This window comes from Solanum stenotomum, chromosome 11 (assembly GCF_019186545.1).
Source record: "Solanum stenotomum isolate F172 chromosome 11, ASM1918654v1, whole genome shotgun sequence".
Taxonomy (NCBI): Eukaryota; Viridiplantae; Streptophyta; class Magnoliopsida; order Solanales; family Solanaceae; genus Solanum; species Solanum stenotomum.
In genome coordinates, this window is record NC_064292.1 from 45,043,544 (window position 1) to 45,053,700 (window position 10,157).

General features: G+C 32.5%; 1 long non-coding RNA gene across 1 annotated transcript; it reads left to right on the forward strand.

The window, feature by feature from the left end:
* The first annotated feature begins 7,972 nt into the window (after positions 1 to 7,972).
* On the forward strand, positions 7,973 to 8,355 carry LOC125845319 (uncharacterized). Its single transcript, XR_007444259.1, has 3 exons — positions 7,973 to 8,029; positions 8,107 to 8,169; positions 8,243 to 8,355. It is a non-coding gene; the product is annotated as an uncharacterized LOC125845319 (long non-coding RNA).
* Positions 8,356 to 10,157: the final 1,802 nt, after the last annotated feature.

Genomic DNA, 10,157 nt, shown 5'->3' on the forward strand with positions numbered 1-10,157 from the left:
TAAAGTTAACACCCTTTCAGAGGTAAAACACAATTTGACATCTCTTGTTTCAAGCACTTGAGTAGTATGTGAATCACCAAGCATGATGGTTTTGGGATACTTTAAATGAGTATATTTTATAAACCAATCTTTGTCATAACATACATGGCGTTTTGCACCAGAATCAGCCCACCATCCATCAACACTCTCAACCATGTTAATGTCGGTAATCACCGCCACAAAAGGTTCTTCGGTAACATTTGCTTGAGGGTTAGGACCATGTTTCTAAAATCTGCAAAATCGAGCAATATGCTCACTCTTTCCACAAACAAAGCATGGTCCTTTATCTTGAACTTGTTGATTTTGTACTTTGTTATTTTCACCATTATTTTTCTTGAATTTTTTCTTCTTAGGCTTCAAAGAAGTATTTTTGTGAGATTCAGGAGTAGCATTTTTTGAAGTAATTAAATTTACCTCCGTTGTGATGTTGCTCTCTTCTGTTTGTAAAAGTGCATCTTGACCCCTTGCCTCTTCTTCTATGCGGATTTTCATTATCAAGGTTTTAAGAGTGGTTTCCTTTTGTTTGTGGCGCATAGTTTTTTAAAAATCCTTCTAAGAAGGTGAAAGTTTATCTACCATGCCACAAACAATAAGGTTATCTCCAATTTTTACCTCCTCGGACCTAAACTCTCCAACAATCATTATAAAGTCTTGAGCTTGGTTTACCCCTGATTTATTGTCCACCATTTGAAAATGAAAAAATCTACTAGGCACATATTTTTTCGCTCCCGCCTCTTTGGTATCATACTTACTCTGCAATGCTTTCCAAATTTTCTTTGCACTAGAGTAAGTTCTATCATTATAATCATAAAAATTATCAGATAGACAATTAAGAAGATAATACTGACACTTATAGGAATGACCATCGTACTTTTCCACTTTCTCATGATGAGAAATAAGTTCATCATCATCCATAGAGGTATCATCAACTTTATTAGGATTCTTTTCAGTTAACACATAAGAAACATTGAGAAGACTTAAGTAGAAAAGTACTTTACCCTTCCATCTCTTGAAATAGTTACCATTGAACCGAAATGGCTTGTTAAGGTCTCCCATCTTAACATCCGCAGTTTTTTTAATTGTAGCCATTCTTGGTTCTCCTTAAAATTGTTAGTGAAAATTACAAAATAACAAAATTACAAGATGAAAATTGAAAATACAATGAAGAAATAAAATCTCTTCAAGCTGAGGCGTGTATATCTCGCTCTCTTTAAGGAGATTCAATCCCACTGCAGCAAATGTTTTTCACCGGTCCAACAGTAGTCCTCTTGACTTGTACCCTCCAGGATACAACAGCCTAATCACAAAATATAACTCAACAACTCTGGACAAGAGTTGAGTCTAAAGCTCCACTACAAGAACAGCTTCCTTCAAATTACTAAGAACTCTCTTTTTGACAAACTTTATGCACTCTATATTTTTCTTGTATGTTAAACAAATGAAGACCACCACTATTTATAGTTGAAGAAGTTTTCCCAGGAATAAATAGGAAGATAATGGGGTACTAAATAGTGAAGATAATGTTCTTAGGAGTTACATATGTTACAAGGTATAATGGAGGAATAAAGAATGGAATTGATGCTTGATAACCAATGTTAATAATGAACAACAAATGTGTTGCCCATGATCAGTCCACCAACTTTCTCAGCAACGTTTTATTTCCTCCAAAATAATGAGCAATTAAGCCCAAAATGAAATGCACATAATGAGTGGATAGTAATGTTACTTAGAACAATATGTAAGAAAACTGCCACTAACGGACACAGAGGCTTTCCAAATGACAAATTTTATTAATTTAAAATGCTAAATTACCAATAATCCCCCACTCATTTTAATATTAATCAAGAGAGTCTATCAGTTGAGGGAAGACTATCATCCATAATGAAGGTGTGCTCTGCATTGAACCTCCATTTAGTAAAACAGTAACTTTTACTCCAGAGTCGTAGTGGTCTCAGACTTGAATTATGACGGCTTAAGGGATATAAAATGTCACTGCCTACACATAATAATCAAGGTGTTGACATGAGATTTAAAAGCCAGCACGTTACAGCCTTGTGCTATCCTGGTTTCACGAGTGCTTTTGAGAATAAGCCAACTCTCATAGGAAGCGACCTACTTCCACACATCACAGAGGTGAAATCTGTCAAGAGTGCTTCTGTAAGTTTAACACTCCACCCATACGGGCTACAGATATTCATTAAGAGTTTTGTAAAATCAACCTTCACAAATTACTACAGGAAACAATGCATCCACATCATAGGGAGGGAATAAAAAAAATAGTGCATTTTTTCACAACAAGTCATCATATGATTAGTTTTTCCCTTTGAACCTGGTTATAGGATCTCTAGTCTTCAGGTTGGGTTTCCTCATATATGACTCAAGGATTTATAGGCTTCAATCCCATCCCCCTCGATGTGCTTCAGACCTTTTCTCTTGTTAAGACCTTAGTAAAAGTATTTGCAAGATTATCACAAGATTTGACATAATCAACATTAATGGTACCATTTGTCAAATATGATCTTACATTACTGTGTTTCCTCCTTATAGATCTGGATTTACCGTTGTAATAACGGTTTTGAACTCTACCAATCGTAGCGGTGCTATCACAATGAATTAAAATATGAGGAATTGATTTTTCAAAATAAGGTATTTGAAACAATAAATCTCTTAACCAATTCTCTTCCTCACTAGTTGAAGCTAAAACAATTAGTTTAGCCTCCATGGTAGAGTTAGCAATTATAGTTTGCTTTTTTGATCTCCAACAAACAACAACACCACTTAAAGTAAAGACATCACCAGTGGTAGAACAAGAATCACCTGATAATGTGTTCCAATCTGCATCACAAAAGCCTTCAAGTACAACAATATATTTTTAATAGAACAAATCACAATTTTTTGTTCCAATTAAATATCTCATAACTCTTGTTATAGGATGTCAATGTTCATTACTTGACTAGCTTGTAAACCTGCCAAGTACTCCTACTGCATATGCAATATCAAGCCTAGTGCAATCAGTCGCATATCTCAAACTTCCGATGATTCTAGCATATTCCTTTTGATTTTTTACATCATTTTCGCTTTCAATAGGAAATTAGTGAACACTTGAATCAAAAGGAGTAGCAACATGCTTACAATCAAGAATGTTATATTTTTTCAAAATTTTCTCAACATAATGTGACTGGACAAGGAAAATTCCCTCACATGTTCTTGTTATTTTTATTCCAAGAATAAAATTTGCCTCACCAAGATCTTTCATATCAAAATGGCTTCTAAGAATATTTTTAGCTTCATCAATAACATTCATGTTAGAGCCAAAGATCAATAAATCATCAACTATAGGCAAATAATCACATGTGTATTATTCCAAGACTTATGATATATGCACTTATCACACTCATTTGTTTTAAAACCATTTTCAATCATGCAGGATCAAACTTTTCATGCTATTGTTTTGGTGCTTGTTTCAAGCCATATAGGGATTTAGTAAGTTTACATACTTTGCTTTCTTAGCCTGCTTCAACAAAATACTCGGGTTGATCCATATAAATTTCTTCATTTAAGTCTCCATTTAAAAAAAAAATAGTTTTTACATCCATTTGATGAACTTGCAAATCAAAACTGCAGCCATAGCAATTAAAACTCTTATGGATGTAATTCTTGTTACCAATGAAAAAGTATCAAAAAATTTTAGGCCTTCTAGTTGTTTAAAACCTTTTGCAAACTAGTCTAGCCTTATATTTATCAATAGATCCATCCTGTTTCAACTCTTTTCTTAAGACCCATTTGCAACCAATTCTTTTACAACCCGGTGGTAAATCAACTAACTTCCAAGTTTTATTAGAAATTAGTGATTTCATTTCATCATTTACGACCTCTTTCCAAATATTGGAGTCATGTGAAGATAAAGCTTTTTTTAAAGTGAAAGGGTCACATACAATATTAACCACATAAAAATCAGGACCAAAATCTTTTTATACTCTAGCTCCTTGACTTCTTCTTAACTCAAAATCATCAATTTCTTTAATTTTCAAAGTAGAAGTTGAAGAACTAGGTAGTGACAAAATATTTTGTTCAATCCTTTGACCCCCACTATTTTTAGAATCAAAAGAGAATTTATCTTCATGAAAATTAGCATCACCTGATTCAATTATAACATTATTTTCAAGATTAAAAAATCTATAGGCTGTACTATTTGAAACATAACCAAGAAAAATACAAGTAGTAACTTTCTTATTCAACTTTGTAATCTTGGGATCCATTAGCCTCACAAAGGCTAGACAACCCCAAACTCTTAGATATCTCAAACTTGGCTTATGACCTTTCCACAATTCAAAAGGTGTCAGTTTAGATTTTTTATGAGGTACACGATTCAACACATAACAAAAACAGTTAAAATAGCTTCACCCCAAAAATTTAAAGGTGCATGTGACTCAATAAGCATGGCTTTAGTCAATTTAACCAAAGTTCTATTTTTTCCTTTCTGCTACACTATTAGATGAGGAGAATAAGGAGGAGCAGTTTCATGAATTATTCCCAATGATCTGACAAAATAATTAAACTCATTTGACTCATATTCACGGCCTCTATCACTTCTAATTCTTTTTATTTTTCTTCCAAACTGATTTTCAACCTCATGGAGATAAGTTTTGAAATTTTCAAAAGCATCACTTTTATTTTTCATCAAGTAAACATATGTAAACTTAGAAAAATCATCAATGAAAGTGATAAAATATCTATTACCTCCACGAGTTAAAATTCCACCAAGTTCACAAATATCAGTATGAACTAATTCTAACAAATCAGTTTTTCTNTCAATATTTTAAAAAATAAAATGTATCCTAATATAATTAATCTTCTTTCCTTTTATTTCTCAAAGCATGCCCCCTAATTTTACTCCCTTACCTGTGAAAAAGAAGAAGAAAAAATTCTCATTATCTACTTTTCCCTCTTTCTAGGTTTTTACCAAAAATTCCTCCTACCTCTCTCTTGAGTTTTTCACCATTGTTCTCTCCTTTCTTTGTCCAAGAAAATCACATTTTCTATTTTCCTCCACTTTGTTCAAGAAATCTCACCATTTCTTCAAAATATTTTTTCAGCCACTGATAAAGGTAAATACATTGTCATCAAGTATCTTTTGAGATTTTCCTCTATTATGTAAAGACACTATTAATTGGATGTGGAAGATTTCGAAAAACTTGTTGAAGACCAAGTTGAGGAAGAACAATTTCCTATTAGTTTGTTTGAATTTATAGTTTTTGTATCCTTTCTCAATTAATATTCAAATCAGTATGTATGCTATTAGTTTTTGTATTCATTCAAATCTTACGTTGCATAGTTTATGAATCTTGTATTTGTTCCTAATTTGAATTCATCCCAAAGGTATGTCAACTAGATATGTATTTTATTTATAGGAAGAACAACTTCCTATTAGTTTGTTTTGTTTTTTTATAAAAAAATTCAAAATTTTGTATCATTTCTCAATTTATATTTAAAATCGTATGTATGCTATTAATATTTCTATTCATTCAAAAGTCATGTTGCATAGTTTATGAATCTGGCATTTGTTCCTAATTTGTATTCATTCTAAAGGTATGTCAACTAGTTATGTATTTTATTGAGTAAATTTTAGGTTTAGCAAACATAAAAATCATATTTGTATGTTATAACTATAGTTTGTATAATTGCGCTTCATAGCAAACTTTATGTTTGCTATGACTATTAATATGTATATTTCGGTATACATATACATAAAAAATATGTATTTGGATCTATTTATATATTTCGGTATACAAATGGGTCCTGCATTTGTATATTTTGGTATACAAATGGGTCCTGCATTTGTATAATTCGGTATACAAATGGATCCTGCATTTGTATATTTCGGTATACAAATGGGATGACAAAAAACATGAAATGTNNTAGAAACTTTATTCATTTCAACATTCAGTTTAAACATTCCATCACAAGCATATCCTTTCCCCACAAAAATACCCTTCTTCACTATTACATATTGATCAGATTCAATAATCTGTTTAAAGCTTGCTTTATTAAGAAGAAAACTAGACATCAAATTTTTTCTCATGGAAGGAGTATAAAGTACATCTTTAAAAGTTAACACCCTTCTAGAGGTAAAACACAATTTGACATCTCTTGTTTCAAGCACTTGAGTAGTATGTGAATCACCAAGCATGATGGCTTTGGGCTCAAAATGAGTATATTTTTAAAACCAATCTTTGTCATAACAGACATGACGGTTTGCACCAGAATCAGCCCACCATCCATCAACACTCTTAATCGTGTTTATGTCGGTAATCACCGCCACAAAAGATTTTTCGATAACGTTTGCCTGATGGTTAGGACCACATTTCCGAAATATGCAAAATCGAGCAATATGCCCACTCTTGCCACAAACAAAGCATGGTCCCTTATCTTGAACTTGTTGATTTTGTGCTTTGTTATTTTCACCATTATTTTTCTTGGGAGGTCTACCATTACTTTTCTTGAATTTTTTCTTCTTAGGCTTCAAAGAAGTATTTTTGTGAGATTCAAGAGTAGCATTATTTGAAGTAATTAAATTTACCTTTGTTGTGATGTTGCTCTCTTCTGTTTGTAAAAGTGCATCTTGACCACTTGCCTCTTCTTCCATGCGGATTTTCATTATCAAGGTTTAAAGAGAGGTTTCCTTTTGTTTGTGGCGCATAGTTTTTTGAAATTCCTTTTAAGAAGGTGGAAGTTTATCTACTATGCCACAAACAATAAGGTTATCTTCAATTTTAACCTCCTTGGACCTAAGCTCTCCAACAATCATTATAAAGTCTTGATCTTGGTCTAGCACTGATTTATTGTCCACCATTTGGAAACGAAAAAAATCTACTAGCCGCATATTTTTTCGCTCCCGCCTCTTTGGTATCATACTTACTCTGCAATGCTTTCCAAATTTTCTTTGCACTAGAGTAAGTTCTATCATTATAATCATAAAAATTATCAGATAGACAATTAAGAAGATAATACTGACACTTATAGGAATGACCATCGTACTTTTCCACTTTCTTATGATGAGAAATAAGTTCATCATCATCCATGGNACAACATGAAAACTAGAATGAATACAAATAGTATACATATTGGAATGATACGATTTAAAAAATGTTACAAAATTCTGGAAAAAAAAAACAAAAATACATTGTGAGAAAGGCACACGTTTGATTTTTCTTTGAAAATATAACTGATAAGAAAATTAAGTGATACTTACATTTTTTTGAAATATTCTATCCCTTGATTTTCTCCTTTCTGTTATTAAATAGTTGTATTCTTTCAAAATAAATAAATTTAAAAAATACATAAATCAGATATATAACAAACTAAAATATTGACACTTTTAATAAATATTGAAAATGTAGCTAAGAGATCCTATTAAATGCTAAAATATTGACATTTTAAAAAAATTCCCTTATTACTATTGCCGTCATTTTGTTTTTTTCTGGAGACCCAACCCATGGCCTTGTCCTTTTGAACTTTTAAATCTTAACCTAAATATATATATATATATATTATACTAAATGTTCATTAAAAAGATCATCAAACTTTGTAGGAAATTTTTTTTACCGTATTTAACTTTTAAATATTTTTTAAAAAAAATAGTTTTTTAGTTACATGGAACTAATTTTTAAAATATTTTAATTATTTCACATAAGCGCTTTTTCAAGATTCCTATTATAACTAGAATAGGTCTCTTCTCAGCTTGTAACGCAATATTATTTTTCATCAATACTTCTCTAATCCTAGACGTGTCCAAAAGTATTGATAGCTATGGGGACTAGCATGGCACTTACAAGAGGTTCAAGCCTCACATCCTTATGGTTTTGGCTCAAATTGCTTACACTTTTTTGTACTTCATAACTGAAGCTTCCTTCAATCATGGAATGAATCCTCATTATCGGCATATCGTTGCCGGTCTTGCTATGCTACCCTTTGCCTATTTTCTTGAAAGGTAAATCACAAAGTCATCTCCAATGCAAAAATATGCAGAAATGCAGTTTTTTCTGATGTTTCTGTTGATTTCTGCAGAAAGACAAGGCCAAAGTTAACTATAGCTTTGTTGTTGGAGATATTTGTACTCTCTCTAGTGGGGTAAGATCTATCAAACATCAATTTTTCATATGTTGTTTGATGAGGAATATTAACAGTATATCCTTCATAACAGAGTGAGTTTGACACTGAACATGTACTTTGTGAGCTTGAACTACACTTCTCCGACTCTTCTTGCCTCGATGGTCAACACTATAGCTGCCTTAACATTTGTACTAGCAGTTATTCTCAAGTAACACATACAATTCCATCATGAAGAGGATATGATTGCAGATATTCACATCAGATGCAGACAAATTTAGTGCAGAACCTTGATAGTCTCTGCTCCTTTATGTGGTTAGAGGATTCAAAATCTATTTTCCGTCTGTTGTTTTTACAATATTCACCAACCAGCCTGTAAAGTAAAACTGAGATTTTTCATAATAACTACGGGTCATGTTGTTGGGGATAGGTAGTTTGACAGGAGACACGAATTCGGAGATTGTCAATATGACTGTCGAAGCATTTGCTGATTCTTTCAACAACTTCTTTAAGCAAAAAACATTGAGCCTGTTTGGAGTCCTTGCGTTTGGCAACCCTAAAATATCATTTATGTGATTTGCACACTATTCTATTTTTCTTTTATGGCTTGCACTCTAAATTGTTTATGGTCTCGACCGCATAAAAGTTCATCTTATACAGATTACTGATTTAAAATTTTCTGAATCGAGGCACAGATTTCGATTTGCATAAAACTGCAGTCAAGGCTGACAAAGGAAGAAAATTGAAAAGTTGTCAAAGGAAACCTTATTGGCACATATCAGACACCATCAAGGATATTAAAAACGTTCTGCAGCATGTTAACTGTCGAATTCAACATTACTATCAAGCAGCGGATACATTAGCTAAATGAAGTATTGAAGAGCGAGTCTTAACAAACACAATTGTAACTTCAAATGAAGTAGGAATACTAAACGAGCCAAGGGGAAACAGAGGAGAACAAGCCTGCACAAGAGTTTCTGGATGTAATACATTATACATCCAAAAACTCAAATGGTGAAGATGACTTGCAAATTCTCAGATAACAGAGTTAGATTAAGATTAAGTCGCTCTATCAAACTCACTTTCCTTTCAACGACTCGAAAGACATGACCATACACAGAGATTTCTATACATCTAGTTTATGTGGCACTTTTGATCTCAGCACAACGAGGTGAGGCATCTTTTACAAGGCATGTCACTTGTCTCACAAAAGAATAGATGTGATGCTGCACTTGCACAGAGTACCCTTATGCACAAAAATGTAACAAAGCAAGTAAAATTTCTTCTTCTCAAAGGCCAAAACACATATTTTATAAACTAGTTCTTGGACACGTGTAGTTCAAGATATATAAATTAAACTTTATTTTTAATTTTTGGAAGTATGTTTAGGTACTTAATTTTTACAAGTGGGGTCTGGGGAGGGTGGTGTGTACGCAAACCTTATACATACCTTGTGAACGCAAAGAGATTGTTATCGAAAGATCCTCGGCTCAAGTCAAGCAATACAAAACAGGTTTGAAAAGGAGATGTTGAAAATAATAGAGAAAAGAACAATGACATCTGGAGGAGATGCTAATATTTCATGTTAGTGTTGCTGTCCTACAACTCCTAAAAGCTACAATTGATTCTTTTTATGCATAATACATAAACATGATACACTGATTCTTGTTCGCGTTACTATTATCCAACACTTTTGGTTATCAATATTGATCTGGAAACCTCATTGGCACATGACAAACACCATCAAGGATATTAAAAATGTTCTGCAGCATGCACGTTAACTGTCGATGTCAACATTTAATAATATAAACAAGTCAATCAAGGAACGAATGCATTAGTTAAATGGAGTATTGAAGTGCATGTGAATAAAATAAAAGAAAGGCATTGAGTTTCATAAACAAAGAATCTAAATCTTTAGGTCATTAGAAAAGAACTATAATAGAGAGGAATACTTAAATTCAAACACATTCACTTTTCAAGTAAGTATCAAGTTTAAAACGACCTTACAT